We start from the raw sequence: 21359 nt of genomic DNA on the forward strand, positions 1-21359 counted from the left end.
GCAGCATGCTGCGATTGTCTCGGACCGAGGAAAACTCTCGCCTCACTCGCACCCATATAAGCCTATGGGTGCGAGTGAGACAGCGCACACCACTCGGATATCATCCGAGTGATGTGCGCTATAAGCGGACCCCAGCAATGGAGGAGATGGAGAAATTCATTTCTCCGCCTCCTCCGCAGCTGTGCTCCGATCCTCCCTGTGCGAGAGAATCGGAGCACAGACACATGACACTCGGCTCCTGCTCTGCTGCGAGCAGGAGCCGAGTGTCATTAGCATATTGCATCCAATACTCTCGCATCGGATGCAATACGCTAGTGTGACCCTGGCCTTAGGGTTAGGGTATGTGCACACGTATTCTGGTCCTCTGCGGATTTTTCCGCAGCGGTTTTTATAAATCTGCAGTGCAAAACAGCTGTGGATTTATCGCGGATTTACTGCGGTTTTCTATTGGAGCAGTTGTAAAACCGCTGCGGAATCCGCAGGAAGAAGTGAAATGTGCGGAATGTAAACCGCTGCGTTTCCGCACAGTGTTTTCCGCAGCATGTGCGCAGCGTTTTTTGTAAACTCATGGGAAACTGCTGCGGACCCGCAGCGGCGGAAACGCTGTGGATCCGCAGCGTTTTCCGCATCGTGTGCACATAGCCTAATTCTAAGGGTATGTGCACACGGTGCGGATTTGGCTGCGGATCTGCAGCGGATTGGCTGCTGCGGATTCGTAGCAGTTTTCCATCAGCTTTACAGTTCCATGTAAACCTATGGAAAACCAAATCCGCTGTGCCCATGGTGCAAAAAAGCTGTGTTGTATTTTCCTCAGCATGTCAATTTTGTGCGGATTCCGCAGCGTTTTACACCTGTTCCTCAATAGGAATCCGCAAGTGAAATCCGCACAAAAAACATTGGAAATCCACGGTAAATCCGTAGGTAAAACGCAGTGCCTTTTACCCGCGGATTTTTCAAAAATGGTGCGGAAAAATCTCACTCGAATCCACAATGTGGGCACATAGCCTTAGGGTTAGGGTTGGAATTAGAGTTAGGGTTGGAATTAGGGTTAATATTAGGCTTGTGGTTAGGGTTATGGTTAGGGGTGTGTTGGGGTTAGAGGTGTGTTGGGATTAGGGTTTGGATTAGGGTTAGGATTATGTTTAGGGTTGTCATTAGGGTTATGGCTAGAGTTGAGATTAGGGTTAGGGGTGTGTTGGGGTTAGTGTAGGAGTTAGAATTGAGGGGTTTCCACTGGTTAGGCACATCAGGGGTCTCCAAACGCAACATGGCGCCACCATTGATTCCAGCCAATCTTACATTCAAAAAGTCAAATGGTGCTCCCTCCTTTCCGAGCCCCGACGTGTGCCCAAACAGTGGTTTACCCCCAGATATGGGGTACCAGCATACTTAGGACAAACTGGACAACAACTTTTGGGGTCCAATTTCTCCTGTTACTCTTGTGAAAATAAAAAATAGCTTGCTAAAACATAATTTTTGAGGAAAGAAAAATGATTTTTTATTTTCACGGCTCTGCGTTCTAAACTTCTGTGAAGCACTTGGGGGTTTAAAGTGGTCACCGCACATCTAGGTTAGTTCCATGGGAGGTCTAGTTTCCAAAATGGGGTCACATGTGGGGAAGCTCAAATGTTTAGGCACACAGGGGCTCTCCAAACGCGACATGGTGTCCGCTAACAATTGGAGCTAATTTTTCATTCAAAAAGTCAAATGGCGCTCCTTCCCTTCCAAGCCCGGCCTTGTGCCCAAACAGTGGTTTACCCCCACATGTGAGGTATCAGTATACTCAGGAGAAATTGCCCAATAAATTTTAGGATCCATTTTATCCTGTTGCCCATGTGGAAATGAACAAATTGAGGCTAAAATAAATTTTTTGTGAAAAAAAGTACAATTTGTGAAGCACCTTGGGGTTCAAAGTGCTCACTATGCATCTAGATAAGTTCCTTGGGGGGTCTAGTTTCCAAAATGGGGTCACTTGTGGGGGAGCTCCAATGTTTAGGCACACGGGGGCTCTCCAAACGCGACATGGTGTCCCCTAAAGATTGGAGCCAATTTTTCACTGAAAAAGTCAAATAGTGCTCCTACCCTTCCGAGCCCTATCGTGCGCCCAAACAGTAGTGCCCCCCCCACATATGGGTTATCGGCGTACTCCAGACAAATTGTACAATAACTTTTGCTAAAAGATCATTTTTGTGACTAAAAAGTTAAATGTTCATTTTTTTCCTTCCATGTTGCTTCTGCTGCTGTGAAGCACCTGAAGGGTTAATAAACTTCTTGAATGTGGTTTTGAGCACCTTGAGGGGTGCAGTTTTTAGAATGGTGTCACTTTTGGGTATTTTCAGCCATATAGACCCCTCAAACTGACTTCAAATGTGAGGTGGTCCCTAAAAAAAAAGATGGTTTTGTAAATTTTGTTGTAAAAATGAGAAATCGCTGGTCAAATTTTAACCCTTATAACTTCCTAGCAAAAAAAAACGTTTCCAAAATTGTACTGATGTAAAGTGGACATGTGGGAAATGTTATTTATTAACTATTTTGTGTCACATTACTCTCTGGTTTAACAATAAAAATTCAAAATTTGAAAATTGCAAAATTTTCAAAATTTTAGCCAAATTTCCATTTTTTTTCACAAACGCAAAAATTATTGACTTAAATTTACCACTATCATGAAGCCCAATATGTCACAAAAAACAATCTCAGAATCGCTAGGATCCATTGAAGCGTTCCTGAGTTATTACCACATGAAGGGACACTGGTCAGAATTGCAAAAAACGGCCAGATCATTAAGGTCAAAATAGGCTGGGTCATGAAGGGGTTAAACTTACTTTCTTAGGTCTCTGCATCAGTCAGATGATTCATTAGATGTAAGAAAAGAAAGAGGTAATTCAGAACGCTCCATTTCCTACCACACTCTGTTGAGATCATTTTTAGCATTCATAGAATACGGCAGAAACTGACATGTTGCCTTTAGGTACGGCTGATATATTTCTCCCCACAGGTCTAATAGGTTTTTTAACCTTGTGTTTATTATGGACATCTGATTAAAAGCTACATTTAAATTTTTTTCCTTGCTGCAATAATAAAGGTAACTTTTACCTCACAATAAACGCTGTACAAATACCAAAAAACAATGGTGGAATTTGTGTTTTATTTCATGACAATTGGAATTTGTTTTTCTGTGTTTTAGTACTTCAAATGGATAAGTGAATGGTGTCAGTCAAAACGACGCCTCGACCTGCATGTCATCTGCGTTCGGTCCGAGGTACGCACACAGAGACAATGGAGAAGATGGAGTTTATAGCCTCCATCTTCACACCTGTGATGCTCAGCTCCCATGTGATAGAATCGAGCACACTCCGCTCAGTATCGGACAGAGTTTGAGCAGAGGGTCATCAGCCTATTTGGCGAATTCTCTCATACGCTTGTGTGACCCCGGTCAAAAAGCGACATTCGGGAAAAGGCTTCACAGTATATTCCCATGTAGCCATTTGTGCACCAGTCTAGTCAGTGACATCTGTATCAAGCCCAGTATGTGATAGCAGGGCGCATGCTCCAAGGTTACACCTCAGCGCAGACATCATTAAAGGGAACCTGTCACCCCGTTTTTTCAAGAAGAGCTAAAAATAGCGTTAAATAGGGGCAGATGCGAACTCGGCTTCAGGAAAATGGCCGCCGCGATCTCCATCTGCGCACGCGCGGCATCCCGCGGCCATTTTCCTGAAGCCCCGGGAAGCCGAGAAGAACCATCTGCGCACGCGCGGCCTCACAAAGATGGCTGCGCCCACCGATAAACGGCTGAATAGCGCAGATCGCACTATTTTCCTTGAAGCTGCGCAGTGGATTCGCCACTTGGACATGCGCACACCACTACGCCACCAACGGAGATCTGGGGGAGAAACAGCGCTGTCACCACGCCCATATGACCTGACCAGCGTGAGTGACAGCCCAAAACGGCAACTTTACAAAGGTATTTCGGCAGCATAGGTGGGGAATAAAGGCTCCAAAATACACTAATGTAAAGCCCAGCTCTGCCCCTATTTAATGCTATTTTTAGCTCTTCTTGAAAAAACGGGGTGACAGGTTCCCTTTAATAGCAGAACACACTGTGATATTCCTTAACCACCAGGGGGCGCTCCACAGCATAAGACGCAAATCGTCACTGCATCACAGCGTCGGACTGAGCGCAAAGGATTTCGGGACATGTAGTTTGTTTAGTCACGAAACCGGATGGAAGCATGTCACATGGTTACGCAACACTCTACGATGGTATTAGTAGTGCGCTGATTGGCCCGGAAGGGTTTAGTGGATTATCACAGAGATTTAGTCGATATCAGATGTAATGTCGCCATTGTCTCTGCCCGGTCCACAATGACACACGGTAATATGACTTATTACTTCCGGACACGTTGTCGGTCCATGCTTATGTCCGGTTTCATGTCGGCTAATGATCCGCGCTCTCCGCTGCCGGCTCTCTGAGCTCGTGGGGCTGAAATGTAACTAAATATGGGGAGGATGACAGTGTTACCAACAGCAACCAATCAGCTTCATGCGCTCAAGTTTGGATATCGAAAGTAGCGACCTGATTGGCTGCTCTGTAGCCTGGTCCCTGCTCCCATATAATACACCTGGATCCCTGCTGCCTCCATCCTGGCCGAGCTCGGCAGGCGAAGATCACACAACTAAAAGGGAATGATCTATTAAAGGGGATGACCATCTCTGGGAACAACTATTTTTGCCTTAAGAGGTTGAATGTCCAGCACTCAGACAACTCCTTTTCATTTGCTATATTTCCCCTTATAAAATAAGAAATCTAAGGCCTGTACTCGCTATCTGTGCAGAGGAGCGTAGACATCAGAGCTGTGCTGTCCGATATGTCACTGGATGACGCACTGGCCCATGTTATTCAGCAGTCTGTAATTTGGCTGCAGGGCTCGCGTGGCATAGCGGCGTCACCCGGTCCCTGGAAACCAGGTGCCAACGGTGCGGGAACACGGCACTGGAGGGGAGTATAGGATGTCGGTTATTTTATAAGGGGGATGTAGCACTTGAGAAGGAATTGTCCCACTAGTGGACCACCCCTTTAAGTGCATGTATTTTGCCTCAAATGATTTTTGCAGTTGGGTTTAATTCCAGAACAAAGAGAAAGGATCCAGGACTTTGACCTCCGATCATAAATAGAAACAATAACACTTATTTGAGCATCCAATATGTACAAAAAGTACACCATTAAAAACTGGACATCCTAGGAAAATGTAATAATGATAATAATAATTGAATTTCTATAGCGCCAACTTATTCCGCAGCATTTTAGAGGGGGCTTGTACAGACAATAAAAGGCATTACAGATGACGTAGCACTTTACTACGTGGTCCCTTTACAGAGAACACCCCACTCCTGAGCAGTAACCTGGGTTATGTGCCCACCTCCGTGCCTAACACACAATGTAACACTTTAGATGCCACACAGGAGTTCACAAAAGTAAAATGACAGTACAGCAAAACAAAGTAGGTATATATTAACACTCGTGTTGTCTCCAACATACCCCATGTTTATTCACTGTACCCATAAATGTGTCTAAACAATAGAGTTTAATATCTGAACTTGGCTTCATACCACTAAGGATACCTGTGTTAAGTCCTTCTCAGTCCCTGGCTTACTAGAGGTAGGGATCCTGAGTAAATGACACGCAAACAAGGTATTGTGTGATCATATACAAGGGAAGCCCAGGAGCACATCTCTCTCTCTGGGCTTTGCCCTCCCTTTATATAGAAAAGAATTATTCTTTTACAGACATGCGCACAAGCGCTCATATTTCACTATCTCTTACATAAACAATCTATACCAGTCTTTATCAGTAGAAAGTTACATCATCTGGAAGGTGAATGAAAGGCTGCTATTGAAAGAAGGAATGCACACATGATTACTTCCATAAAAGGAAATGTCAAGTCAGCAGAAATGTATCTTGTTGTAAGCGAGATTTCTCAGGAAGAAGACAAGATGGATTCCTTTAGTTCAGTCTGATCTCCACAATTCCCCCCTTTGACATTTTCTTTTATTTATTTTATTACCACAGGGCCAAAGACAAAGCCTTTATTTGGTATTACACATGTACATGCTTGTATTCAATAAGAGAATCAAATCTAGTATTAATTCTTCCGTTTAACTCTCGCAACCTTTTCTTTGTTTTGCAATAAGTACAGATATTACAAAGGGATAGCAAAATAAGCGCAATAATCAGTATTAGCAAAGGATAACATAAGAGAAGAAGGAAAAAAAAACTTTATACTCTTGCATCTATTACACAAAGTTTATCTGTGCATACTGAGATACTCTTGAGCACAATCTGGAATAGTACGTATATGACTACAATAATCATAACTATATGTATTATGCTCTGCATAATCCCAGCAACCCACCCACCGATCCCTCTGAACCAATTGGCCGGGTTAAGAAAAGAAAAGGTATCTGACCACCAGCTATCCTTATTCTGGTCATTGTCTTTGTCATACTGATCTCTGAGTCGTTGTACGTCCTTTAATTTAAATGTCATACTCATAGTACTATTCGGGTCTATATAATGACAGCAGGTGGGTCCGATGATTTGACACATACCCCCTTGTGAGGCAGTTAGGTAATCCAATACCAGGGTATGTTGGTTAGTGACTATTATAAGCTGATTCTGTACAGCTATACTAGTGTTTAGTATATCCAATATATCCCAGATCTGATCATCTAGATAATCCGTGGCTCTAACTAATTTATCCCACATCTGTGTTAACATAGGATAAATAAAAATGGTACTAGCAATTTTGTTGGGAATTCCCATTTGTACTATATGCGGCCTCCCCGAGGGACGTGGTGAGTTATCTGCAGCTCTTTTATACAGTGTGTGCTTGGGCACGGCTTGCATATTCACTTGTTTATTTGAAATTATGAATGTAGCCGGGGTTAGGCGTCCTAATGTACAAGTACCCTTTATACCTACGGGAAGCCATTTATATGCTCCTTCTCCGCATATCCAAAATGTACCTTCAGGCAGATCCCATAGAGCTGAGTGCTGCAATACCAATCTGTGAGCCAAATCCACAAAACTAGATACATTTTGAAGCATACACCAAGAGGGTTTTTGTCCCAAGGGGCTACAGTACCCGGCTGCGGGATTCCCACATACAGGCATTCCTTTGATATACTCATTGGATTCATTACAAACCAGGTTCCCCAGCTTACTTGTACAACTGTTTGCATCACCTTGGGGGAACAATTTAGAATGTTTCCATTTTCTATTATGTATGTATCTTTCCAATACTACAGGTTTGAAAGCATCAGAGGGGGGGACGGTTGTACTGAAACTAAGCTGTAGATTTTCTGTGGGGACCTGTCCTAAATTAGTTAATCCAGTCTTATTTCTAGGTACCCATTTTCCTCCCCTAAATGCTAAATATTGTAGATGTGTGTTACTCCCTGAGAGATTACCCTGCCACCAAGGAAATTCTACCCATCCCACAATTGGTATGGCGATTGTAGTATTCCACAGCCTAGCATTACCAATTTGGTTGTTGGCCAGGTTGTCTGAACAATTAGGCCAAGCGAATATTTCTTCTGCTAATACGGGAACTGCTAGAAAAGGTGTACTTGTGGCTGATACCGGCGAATGGGTACAGATCCAACAATCTGTCAGGGTTTGTGTATTGTTTAACAAGTCATGCACTAATTTTCTATGATGTTGTACGAATCTATTGTTCAAAGGGGCTAGAGAATTCAGTCTATCCCACGCCTCCGTTGAGGTTATCATTATTAACATCAATATCATGAGTTTATACTGCTTTTCTTGCAATGGCTTGCATGTATCCATGATGCCTTTCCTTCAAGCTTGACTGATGTAGGTGTTGTCAACAGGACTTGGAAGGGTCCGTCAAACCTTGGTTCTAGAGCCTTTCTGGTGTGTCTTTTTACATAGACTTGATCACCTGGTTCCAACTTGTGACTTCCTTCTGTGTTGTCAGGATCTGGAAGGGAAGCAAAAACTTGTGCATGCACCTTAGTTAATTGTTTCTGAAGATTTTGCACATAAGAAGTCAATGACTCAATATTTAACACAAGTTGCTGTGGAAAATAACATCCTAAATTGGCAGTCCTGCCAAACAAAATTTCATATGGAGACAGTTTAGTCTTACCCCTTGGGGTATTGCGTATTGAGTAAAGGGCCAGTGGAAGGCATTCTGTCCAAGGCTTTCCTGTTTCAGCCATGGCTTTCTGTATTTTTAATTTTAAAGTTCCATTCATGCGTTCCACCTTACCAGAACTTTGAGGATGGTACGGAGTGTGTAACTGACTTTCAACACCCAACATTTTCAGTACATTTTGAAATATTTCTCCAGTAAAATGAGTACCCCTATCTGACTCGATCACTTCAGGGAGACCGTAACGGGGTATCAGTTCGGCAACTAGCTTTACAGCAGTGTTTTTAGCTGAAGCCTTCCGAACTGGATAGGCCTCTGGCCACCCCGAGAACATGTCCACACATACCAACACATACTCATACCCATTACTTTTTGGCAGCTGGATAAAGTCTATTTGTAATCGCTGAAACGGGTAGAGAGGTCGGACGTGGTGCTTCATAGGGGTCTTTGTTGTCTGTCCGGGATTATGTGTCAGGCATATAGCGCATGCAGCACAATAGTCTCTTGCATAGTTGCCAAAACCTGGAGCCAACCAGACTTGCTTTGCCAGTAGTGTCATTGCATTTGCAGACACATGAGTAGGGTGGTGCAGTCCACCAACTACAATCGGATACCAGGCTCTAGGTAGACATATTAGTCCATCTTTCTTCCAAATTCCCGCTTGTTCTTCTGCCCCTTCCTTTTTCCACCTGTCCCTCTCCTCTTCTCCTGCATCTTCCTGTGCTTGTCTCAGTCTATCTTCAGTATTTTCTGTGGGGTTTACAGTATGAACCTGTTGTAAGGGTTTGACAGCTGCTGCTTTATCAGCCCTATCATTTCCCCTAGATTCCCTAGTGTCGAGTCTCACATGTGCAGCTACCTTGATTACTGCTACTTCTTTTGTTTCTTGTGCAGCCTCTAAGATCTGTTTGATCAGAGAAGCATGTTTTACAGGTTGTCCTGACGCTGTCATGTAACCTCTAGCTCTCCAGATTACTCCAAAATCAAACACAATACCATGTGCATACCTAGAATCAGTGTATATATTAGCTGTCTGGTTCTCAGCTATTTTAAGAGCTTCAATCAATGCTGTTAGTTCTGCTTCTTGTGCAGACTGTTTCGGTGGAAGTGGTTCTGCTTTGAGAGTTTCAGATTCTGACACAACTGCATACCCTGTATGGAAGTTACCTGTGTCATCTGCAAACCTACTACCATCTATAAACAGCTCTAAATCTGGATTTTGAAGTGGTGTTTCGGATACATTGGGTAAGCCTACCGTTTCTTGTAAAATGAGCTCTGTACAATCATGTGTGTCTGTAGGGAAAAAATTTGCGTGTGGATCAGTGTCCTTATTCCCCCCTTCAGACTCGAGAGGTAGCAGTGTAGCTATATTGAGAGTCTGAAGCCTAGCAAATGTGATAGTAGAGGGGAGCAACAAAGAACACTGTAGCCGCAAATGTCTGGCCATGGAAATGTGTTTTGGTTGGACCTGGTTTAATATCCCATAAACATCATGTGTAGTTTGAACTGTGAGTGGATACTCTAGGACAATTTCTGATGCTTTGTCCAACAATAGTGAGACAGCAACAACTACACGTACACAGGTTGGCGCTGCTCTAGCTACGGGATCTAACCTTGCTGAAAGATATGCAATTGGTCTTTGTTTCCCTGCATGCTTCTGGGTAAGAACTCCTGTAGCATGGGAATCAACTTCTGCAGCCATAAGCTGAAACGGTTTGGTGTAGTCTGGTAGCCCTAACGCTGGAGCTGAAACAAGGGCATCTTTTAATTGTTGGAACGAAATCTGACCTTCTTTTGTCAACAAATAAGGTTCACTTTTTACACAGTCATACAGTGGTTGCATTAGTTGACTGGCATGTATAATCCATTGTCTACAATGAGACACTATTCCTAAAAATGCTCGTAGCTGTTTATGATTTCTAGGCTCATTCATCTGTCTTATTGCTTCAGTTCTTTGTGGTGTAAGATGCTTTTTACCTTGAGAAATGCAATGACCTAGAAAGACCACTTTGGTCTGACAAACTTGTAGCTTTTGTCTATTCACTTTACACCCTTCTTTTTCTAAAAAACATAGTAAACTCACAGTGGACCTTTCTGCAGTTTCTAGATCTGGGCAGCAAAGTAGTAGGTCATCCACATACTGCAAAATTACTACCTGTGGTTCGGGTTCAAACCTCTGAAGGACTGTTTGTAGGGCATTTGAATAAAGAGTAGGGGAGTGTATCATTCCCTGTGGAAGGCGTGTCCACGCCAACTGTTTGCCCTTAAATGTAAATGCAAACAAATGCCAACTGTCTTGGTGTAAAGGAACCGAGAAAAATGCATTTGAAAGATCTATTACAGTAAATACTTGAGAACTGGCTGGTATCTGTGATAGTAACGTATGAGGATTGGGTACAACTGGGGTGATTGGATCTAGAACTTTGTTTATTTCTCTTAAATCATGTACCATACGATATTTGGGCATAGAACTCTTATCAAGAGTTCTCTTTTTGACTGGATACAGAGGAGTGTTAGCCGGTGATTGTATCTCTACCAAAACTCCTTTCTCTTTATATCCCTCTATCTGTTTTGTAATCGCTAGTTCCTGCTGGGCACTCACAGGGTATTGTCTGAGCTGTGGGAGAACAGTTCCTGGTTGCACAGATAGTTTTACAGGAGAGATATGCAATAGTCCCACATCGGTGTCACCCTGTGCCCACAGTGTTTCTGGGACCGTTGAGAGGTCTAGATCTGTGGTGTACTCTTTTTCTTCAGCATAATCCTCAAAAGCCTGAATTCTAACATATTGTTCTAATGTTTCTGCATCATCAGGGATAGTCAGTATAACTGTGCCATCTTCCCTAAAATTGATGTTAGCTTCTAATTTCTTTAGGACATCAGTTCCTAACAAACATGTTGGGGCACCTCTGGCATACAAAAATCTGGATGCAAAACATTTAGGTCCTAATGAGACCTCTAGGGGCACAGTATATGGCAGTGTTCGAATTACCCCATCATAACCCTCAGCAAAAGTTGTTTGTTCTGAAATATCTTCCGGATTCGGAAGAAAATCTTGATTCAAAATTGAGGAAGTTGCACCTGTATCTATCAAAAATGGAATCTCTCTCCCCCCCACATTCACCTGTATCATAGGTCTTCTAGCTGGTAGGGAAGTTTGTAACACATTGAGTCAATCTGAATCTGGTATGGGACCATCTATGATGGTAGATTTCTGCTGGTTGTCCGTTTGGGGAGGGTTATTTCTGGGAACAAATTTGCCTGACTTTATATCTGCCAACTTCTTCCTGCACTCTCTTTGGAAATGACCTGGCTTTTTACAGTAGTGGCAAGGAAAGTTGTGTCTCACTCTTCCTCCTGTATTAGCTTGTGCTATTCTAACAGGCTTACGATTCTCTCTCATATCCATGACTATTCCTAAACATCGTTGTTTCACAATATTTGGTTGTTCAATTGTTCTCCAATCTGGAGTAGAGGATTTAAATTTTTCTCTGATTTTCGGATCTAGCCCCTCTATTAATTGTTTTGTAAAAAGTCTCCTTACTGAAGCATCAGTCAAATCCAATCCTTCATCCCTAAAGCTATTTTCTAATTCTTGACTATATTCTTCAATACTTTGCCCAAATTTCTGCATAATCACACCCGTAGATCCCCTTTCCCTCTGTTTTTCTCTCATGAAAATTATTAATGCCTCTGTGAACTGGGTACCTGATGCTTCTGTCTGTAAGGCACCCCCTTCTGCCACTGGTCTATTGGGCTGTAGGTGTGTCAATAATTCCTGAAAAAGTCCGGGGGACATTTTCATTCTACATAATTCTTCCCCGTCCGCCCAGACCCCAGCATGAGTCTGCATGATTTGTTGTATGTATTGTGCAAATCGGATGGGATATTGAGTGGGATCAGGCGCATTATGCAGGAGGGACATACCTTCAGCAGGGGACCAAGGAAAATACTGTCGGGTCTGGTGATATCTAGTTCCCATTACCCCGTCAGCACCAGGTTCCCTAAAGGGTCTTGGTACTACCCTAACAGGGGCAAGTACAGCGCCATGTCTAGGTGTACCACAGACTAGGCAATCATTTCTCCAATCTGGATTTTGTTGTCCACAGTGTGAACATACCCATCCTCCTACCCCACCAAGATTGGGATACAAGGCTGGAAATTGTTTTCCTCCTTCTGCTCCTCCAGATGGTACAAATGATTGGGCTTTTGGATCTAGGTAAGGTGGTGGGATTATGTCACAACTTTTTCCCTTCCCCATAATCCATTTGGAAGTGTCTGGATCATACTTCCAATTCTCCTCTTTAGCTGTTTTTGAGACCTCTATCATACAGTGTATGATTTCTTCCCACCCATTGTCTTTGATAATTCCACCTCGTTCTTTACTCAGTTTTTCCCATTCTGTACTGAACATAAGTGCTTCTGAAATTCCCAATTTTTCTCTTACCCTTCTAATCTGACTTCTGACTGTCTTCCCACATCTTTCCTGTATGATATCTGCTGCTTCCACTTGTCCTAAGACGGTTTTTGTCTGTTTATTTCCCATTTTTCTTTTTTATATTTTTTTTTTTTCAATATTAGCTATTTCTACCCCAGGTGACGTTTGGACAATCACTTATCCTAGGTGATGTCTCGTTGCCTTCTCTCCTAGGGAGCTAAAATATTGAAGGGCTGATCTGCTCCATTCTTTCTAATGTGCAGAATGTACTTAAGTGCTATTATGCACGCAAACAGACCCAGCAACACCATACAGATCACAAAACTTTCTGTGTCAGTTAGCATACTTGTCCCAGGCTCATGGACCCGCGTCCTGGGCTCATTCTATCAAACCTTATCCAGAAATGAAGGAGGTTAAGCACTTAAATGAGAGTCAAGCATGGGCGGAGGTCTCCCCGAAAGGACGCAACCACATGACCCAGTTAGGCTGACTTCCGTGTATAAGGCTTATACCCCAACTATTTCGGCTTATTTTTCTACGCACTTTTGCTCTTCTTTCACAACATACCACAACCTTCACACTGTTCACACACTGCCAGGGACAGGACTCATAAATCTATACAATATAGTAACCCGAGTTTTATAGGTATCTACTCACTACTAGACTAACCCAGCGTGACACGGCTCATAGAGATCTTTCGGATAATACAAGGCAGATAAAAGAGAACTAATAATGTCTCTTACCTGGCCAGGTTTTTCAGTTCATTTGCCGTCCATTATCCCAGATCTCCATTGTCCGTATCTGCAGGTGAATCTCGAGCAAATACTCTCATCTCGGGTCCCTGTTCGGTGCGCCAAAGAAATGTTAAGTCCTTCTCAGTCCCTGGCTTACTAGAGGTAGGGATCCTGAGTAAATGACACGCAAACAAGGTATTGTGTGATCATATACAAGGGAAGCCCAGGAGCACATCTCTCTCTCTGGGCTTTGCCCTCCCTTTATATAGAAAAGAATTATTCTTTTACAGACATGCGCACAAGCGCTCATATTTCACTATCTCTTACATAAACAATCTATACCAGTCTTTATCAGTAGAAAGTTACATCATCTGGAAGGTGAATGAAAGGCTGCTATTGAAAGAAGGAATGCACACATGATTACTTCCATAAAAGGAAATGTCAAGTCAGCAGAAATGTATCTTGTTGTAAGCGAGATTTCTCAGGAAGAAGACAAGATGGATTCCTTTAGTTCAGTCTGATCTCCACACCTGGAATCCAACTGTAAAGTCCAAAAAGTCTCCGTACTGAGGACTTTCTTTTGCCAGCCTTCCCCTCTAACAGGTTTTTTTAACACTTTTGATACCAACCATAAATAACCTTGATAGCCTTAAAGTCATTTGATTTGCTCTTGTGATGTTGTATACAATGCTGAGAGGCTGCAGATGCATTGTAAGTAGTGGGATTAAAGGGGTGGTCCAAAACAAACATTTATTTTAATCCTTAAATGTCTATTTAATTTCATAATCTATTCTTTTTTTCTACCATACTTTAATGTAAAATTCCCTATTGTTCCCTCACTACAGTTATCCGTTTTCTTTTTTACCTACGTCTTATATGGTGACGCTTCATTTGAGAGCACCAGTGCTTGCTGGGATACTCAAACAAGTTGTCATCAGGGAGCACTTACTGTCATCTCTGCCTTCAACCTAAACAAAGCGTCACCAGTGATGTCTGTTCAAGGGTCTGGGCTAGTCTTTTCTGTACCGAGCATGCATTGGTTATCAATTCTGACATATGCTCAGTAGGATCTTGTCATTGTGTGATATTCTTTTTAATGCACAGTGACAGTGCGCTCCATTGCCAGCTCTGATAAGAAGTGACAAGCCTTCAAGAGCGCACACTGTCATTGCACATTGTAAGGAGATTACTCGGTGAGCAGAAAAAGCAGAGATCAGCCTCGATCATGCAAGTGTCAATAGCGCTGGCGATGAAGCGCACTGTCATTGTGCACTGAGAAAAATATTGCACAGGGACAAGATCCTAATGAGCAAACTGACACATGCTCAGTAGAGTAAGGACTACACCTGCGCCTGGAACAGAGATCACTAATTGAGGGAAGGATTGGCAATTTTTAATTAAAGTATATTAGAAATGATATTAAATAAACATTTAGGATTAGTAGTGTATAATTCATAGGTTTCGTCAAACTCAATCTGACAGGTGCCCCGCCCCTATCAAAGTGTATCAAAGTGTGTAACCCCTCCCCTCCTCCTGTCAGCCAGCTGTCCCTGAGGCTGGCTGATTTCCCCTTTTGATATCGTTTGATATACTTTAATTTGTTGTAGTTTTGATATTATTCCTCGTATTTTGTTTTTATACGTAGTCCGAGTTTGATTCTGTAAGCTGTGTTTTGAGAACTTATATAACACATGTTTATAATTATAGCCTAGTCGTGTATTTATTTTACACGTGGTTTATAACACCTTTCTCATTTGTTTTATATTAGATTTTACACGTAGCCCGAGTTTGATTCTGCAAGCTGTGTTTTATTCAGTGTATTCATATAGTGGAGAACTTAAAGCTGTCTATTTGTTTTTGTAAATGGTGAACACTAACTAAATGGTGAACATTACTTAAATGTTTAGGTTAACTGCGGTTCAGAGGTTTATAACAGAGGTCCCCAACTCCAGTCCTCAAGGCCCACCAACAGGTCATGTTTTCAGGATTTCCTTTGTATAGCACAGGTGATGCAATTATTACCTGGGCAAGACTAAGGAAATCCTGAAAACATGACCTGTTGGTGGGCCTTGAGGACTGGAGTTGGGGACCTCTGGTTTATAACACCTAGGTCAATTGTTGTTGTATTTGCGTACCCAATAAATGTTTATTTTCACAAGCAGAAGAGGCAGCTTTTCTGTTTGTACATGTATTGTACCTGAAGGTTATTGCGGGTCATGTGCCCAGGCATTGGTTTTTATAACGCCGAATGTTTGATATTTGCTTTCTCTTTTTTGTGTCCTGAAGATGGCATCTGAGAAGTTATTTAGCTGTTATCTGTGGGGCATTGTAAGCTGTGTTTATTCACAGTGTAGCAGATTTTCTCCTTGTGGCTGCCTTATATACACTATATATATATATATATATATATATATATATATATATATATATATATATATAATATGCCACAATGTTACAACACAAGCAAGTAAGAAGCGGTATTTTATACGAATATAAATTTTATTTCTCACAATAAAACAACAGCTCAAATTTTAAGTTAGCTAACAGCATGATGCTGACAAATGCATCTTTGCGGTATCTGATAATGACACGATGAACATTAAAGGGAACCTGTCACCCCGTTTTTTGAGATTGAGATATAAATACTGTTAAATAGGGCCTGTGCTGTGCGTTACTATGGTGTATGTAGTGTACCCTGATTCCCCATGTATGCCGAGAAATACATTACCAAAGTCGGCGTTTTCGCCTGTCAATCAGGCTGGTCTGGTCAGGTGGGCGTGTTCACAGCGTTCTTTTCTTCCCCAGGTTTCCGTTGGTGGCGTAGTGGTGTGCGCATGTCCAAGGTCCGGATTCCCTGTGCCCACGTGAAGACACAGCGCGCGATCTGCGCTGTCATTCCTTTCATCGGTGCGGGCGGCCATCTTCCTGGGGCCGCGCGTGCGCAGATGTAGTGCTCTGCTGCACGGGGCTTCAGGAAAATGGCCGCGGGATGCCGCGCGTGCGCAGAAGAGATCGCGGCGGCCATTTTCCCAAAGCCGAGATGCAAACTCGGCTTTGGGAAAATGGCCGCCGCGATCTCTTCTGCGCACGCGCGGCATCCCGCGGCCATTTTCCTGAAGCCCCGTGCAGCAGAGCACTACATCTGCGCACGCGCGGCCCCAGGAAGATGGCCGCCCGCACCGATGAAAGGAATGACAGCGCAGATCGCGCGCTGTGTCTTCACGTGGGCACAGGGAATCCGGACCTTGGACATGCGCACACCACTACGCCACCAACGGAAACCTGGGGAAGAAAAGAATGCTGTGAACACGCCCACCTGACCAGACCAGCCTGATTGACAGGCGAAAACGCCGACTTTGGTAATGTATTTCTCGGCATACATGGGGAATCAGGGTACACTACATACACTATAGTAACGCACAGCGCAGGCCCTATTTAACAGTATTTATATCTCAATCTCAAAAAACGGGGTGACAGGTTCCCTTTAATTCTGCATTATTTTATCACATGATGAAAATAGCCATTTTATATTGAATTACTGCAGATCGCCGGCATGACTGAGTGTAATATTGCACTCAATACTGTGCAAAGGGTCTGAATACTTATGTCCGTGTGATATTTCAGTTTTTCTTTTTAATAAATTCGCAAAAAAAATCTACATTTCTGTTTTGTTCAGGCATGATGGCGTGCAGAGTGTACATTAATATATATATCTCAGAATGCAACTGAATAGTAATGCTAATTAGTCCATATAAATAGAAAATTATGTAGAAACCCAAAGTTTTGATAAGTGTATGAAAATACACCAATATTAACTATTTTCGCCCGCATTTTATATAAAATCTGCATAAAAAAATCTTCTTGGCTGCACCAAAACACGTAAGAAACAAATGTACAACTTTTAGCGCTGCCGCATCCGCAGATATTATTCCAGCGTTCTTTAATTCTACATTATTTTATCACACATTAATTTCACAACTTTTATATGATATTTATAACACATTCTCATTTATAAGGGATTTATAACACAATATTGTAAAATCATTTATTGGTTCGCGGCCTTACTAATATCCTTTGAAAATAAATTCAGCATTATTATTCCATGCTGTGACATTTTTATTCTGCAGCAACCTGTTTAGTAAAAATTCAGCATTCTTTTTATATCTTTGGTTTATATTATATTAGCTTTTTGTCATAGGTCAGGGATTTTTTGCACTTTATTAATATGCGGTTATTAGTCATTTAGGACTTATGTTATCATGTTTTTGCACTTTATTAATATGCTGACCACATAGGTCAGGGATTTTTGCACTTTATTAATATGCGGGCCACATAGGTCAGTGATTTTTGCACTTTATTAATATGCTGTACACATATAGTATTTTTGATATCTCAAAAGGGTGTGACACATTCACATATATTATTCCAGCTTTCTTTAATTCTACATTATTTTAGCACATATTAATTTTACAGGGGCCTGTGCTGTCTATAATTTGACTCCTTTTTATTCAAAGACATCTAACATATACAGACTTTTAATGTTTTTGTGTAAAATCGCGGGCAGACAGGCACGAACACACACACACACACACACACACACACACAACACAGAACCCACACACAACAAACACACAGAACCCACACACACAACACATACAACACACAAGAAATAGACATTTAGGACTTATTTATGATTAATATGCGATTATTAGTCATTTAGGACTTATGTTATCATGTTTTTGCACTTTATTAATATGCTGACCACATAGGTCAGGCACGAACACACACACACAACACAGAACTCACACACAACAAACACACATAACATACAAAACACACACACAACACATACAACACACACGACAAACATACACACACACACAACATACAGAACACATACAACACATGCGACACACACACACAAACAACACACACACAACAAATACACATGATTTTTTGCACTTTATTAAAGGGAACCTGTCACCTGAATTTGGCGGGACCAGTTTTGGGTCAGATGGGCAGAGTTTTCAGGTGTTTGATTCACCCTTTCCTTACCCGCTGGCTGCATGCTGGCCGCAATATTGGATTGAAGTTCATTCTCTGTCCTCCGTAGTACACACCTGCGCAATGCAAGATTACCTTTCGCAGGCGTGTACTACAGAGGACAGAAAATGAACTTCAATCCAATATTGCGGCCAGCATGCAGCCAGCGGGTAAGGAAAGGGTGAATCAAACACCTGAAAACTCCGCCCATATGACCCAAAACTGGTCCCGCCAAATTCAGGTGACAGGTTCCCTTTAATATGCGGGCCACATAGGTCAGTGATTTTTGCACTTCATAGGTCAGGGATTTTTTTTTTGCACTTTATTAATATGCGGTTATTAGTCATTTAGGACTTATGTTATCATGTTTTTGCACTTTATTAATATGCTGACCACATAGGTCAGGAATTTTTTGCACTTTATTAATATGCGGTTATTAGTCATTTAGGACTTATGTTATCATGTTTTTGCACTTTATTAATATGCTGACCACATAGGTCAGGGATTTTTGCACTTTATTAATATGCGGTCCACATAGGTCAGTGATTTTTCCACTTTATTAATATGGTGTACACATATAGTATTTTTGATATCTCAAAAGGGTGTGACACATTCCCATATATTATTCCAGCTTTCTTTAATTCTACATTATTTTAGCACATATTAATTTTACAGGGGCCTGTGCTGTCTATAATTTGACTCCTTTTTATTCAAAGACATCTAACATATACAGACTTTTAATGTTTTTGTGTAAAATCGCGGGCAGACAGGCACGAACACACACACACACACACAACACATACAACACACACAAGAAATAGACATTTAGGACTTATTTATGATTAATATGCGATTATTAGTCATTTAGGACTTATGTTATCATGTTTTTGCACTTTATTAATATGCGGTTATTAGTCATTTAGGACTTATGTTATCATGTTTTTGCACTTTATTAGCATAATCAATTACTTATCACGGCCACTAGATGGCATAATATCATATTAATTATACATTGGGGTATACTTTTGAAAACTTACAAATTCATTGGAAATTTTTAAACCATTATTGCTTAGGCAAATACAGAATATAAAAAGTAAAAACATTAAATAGTACAAAAATGTTTTATTGTCAGAACTAATTTCGGCGTGGGGGTCTGGTACATCAGTTCCTCAACAGGCAGCTGATTGTGTTCCGTGGTGGTTGGTTCTGGAAGCATGTCGACATCTGTAAAGAATTAATATATATATTTACACGTCTAAATACTTAAAAGCTATATACGCACACACACACACACACACACACACACACACACACACACACACACACACATACACAGCAGTCACACAACGCACCTATGATGGCCTGTGTCAAAGCCCCCACAGCAGCGCCACACTCCAGAGTAGGCACGCTGAAGCCGTTTAAAAAATCATCGCTGTAGTTGCTGATAAATTCATCTACAGCATCGGGGGTGTTCCTGGTAAATTCATCTAGATTATCGGGGATGGTCCTGATTAATTCATCTTAAACAAGAAAGAATAAACAATATAAAGATAATATATAAAACAATCCTTACTTAGAATGGGCCACTAACAGATACATGTATATAAATCTTGAAACATACCGAGTACAGAATCCGCAACTTGGCTGGAAAAAGCCGAAAAATTTTGGGATTCCATCTAAAATAAATTATCTGTGTAAATTTTTTGCGCAATCTATATTAACCACACACCACCACTCGTCAAACTCATTTATATACCCCAACAAATAAACTGCGCCCCGTGTATAAATATTCTTATACTAAGCAAATCATGGGTAATACGGCTAAGTCTTTCTATATTAATTATGCGCCACAAATATGATTTATGCGGTAAAACTATATTACACAGCCCCACTAAATATACCGCTACTGTATAAATATGACTATAAATATGTCTATGTTAAACAAAACACATGTAGTAAGTAAGCGCTGCATGCGCTAGTTAGGGCGTATTAACAGTTATTAACTACTGTATTACATAAATTATGTTATAATAGTTGTCCGCGGATAAGTCTTTCTATATTAATTATGGACCACAGAATATGTTTATGCAGTAAAACTATATTATACAACGATACTAAATATGCAGTTAGCCTCCAGTATAACACTAACTTATTAAACAAATAACACCCTTAATTATGGTTTAGAGATGCATAGTTAAATATAATTAAGCATTTGCGAATAATAAGACAACTGTCATATATACTTACATTTAGAATAGCTCTGCTTTTTAGTCTAGTCGGACTTCTGGTGAATGTCTGATGTACTTAGTGGGCCAGCCAGCTGTATTTATCCTGAGTGTCAGAAAGCAGCTCACCTGTTAACACCCAGAAACACACCCAGTTACGCCCCATCACACGCCTTCTGTTAACACCCAGAACACAACCATACATGTAATTAATGCATGCATTAACTCACGCATGATATAGCCGGATTAAAACAGGAATTTTTATACAGCTGAATTTCTGAAAGAAGCAGGCTGTTGATTAACGAGCCACAATCATTTTAATCAATCATGACGTCTAAATCGTATGATGCCATATTAGAAAAACAATATTTTACATGCCATGCACCCGGATCATTCTCGGGTATTGACAAATTATTTAGATCTGCAAGAGCGCGCGGAATAAAGAAATCTGATGTTATTGCTTGGTTGAATAAGCAAGACACCTACACGCTACACAAGCCTGCTAGAAAACGCTTTTTGACAAATAAAATTTACGTCTCGGCCATTGATGCGCAGTGGCAGGCGGATCTCGTAAGTTTAATTGACTATTCAAGGGAAAATGATAATGTCAAATACATCCTGACGGTGATTGATGTTCTATCGAGATACGCATGGTGCGTGGCCTTGACAAACAAGACAGGCGCTAGTGTCGCCAGATCGTTCAAATTAATATTTCAAAATGATAAGCGCATACCGAAGAAAC

The 21359-nt window shown here is 41.5% G+C and overlaps 1 protein-coding gene across 1 annotated transcript in view; it reads left to right on the forward strand.

Moving 5' to 3' along the window:
* Nucleotides 1–4246: 4246 nt before the first annotated feature.
* The window catches only part of PPCDC (phosphopantothenoylcysteine decarboxylase), a 59591-nt gene continuing 42478 nt past the window's right edge, over nucleotides 4247–21359 (forward strand). Inside the window, exon 1 of the mRNA XM_069765756.1 lies at nucleotides 4247–4375. The gene's annotated coding sequence lies outside the window, so the exon portion shown is untranslated. The remainder of the gene's footprint in view (nucleotides 4376–21359) is intronic.

The sequence above is a fragment of the Ranitomeya imitator genome, chromosome 4 (genome assembly GCF_032444005.1).
Source record: "Ranitomeya imitator isolate aRanImi1 chromosome 4, aRanImi1.pri, whole genome shotgun sequence".
Classification (NCBI taxonomy): Eukaryota; Metazoa; Chordata; class Amphibia; order Anura; family Dendrobatidae; genus Ranitomeya; species Ranitomeya imitator.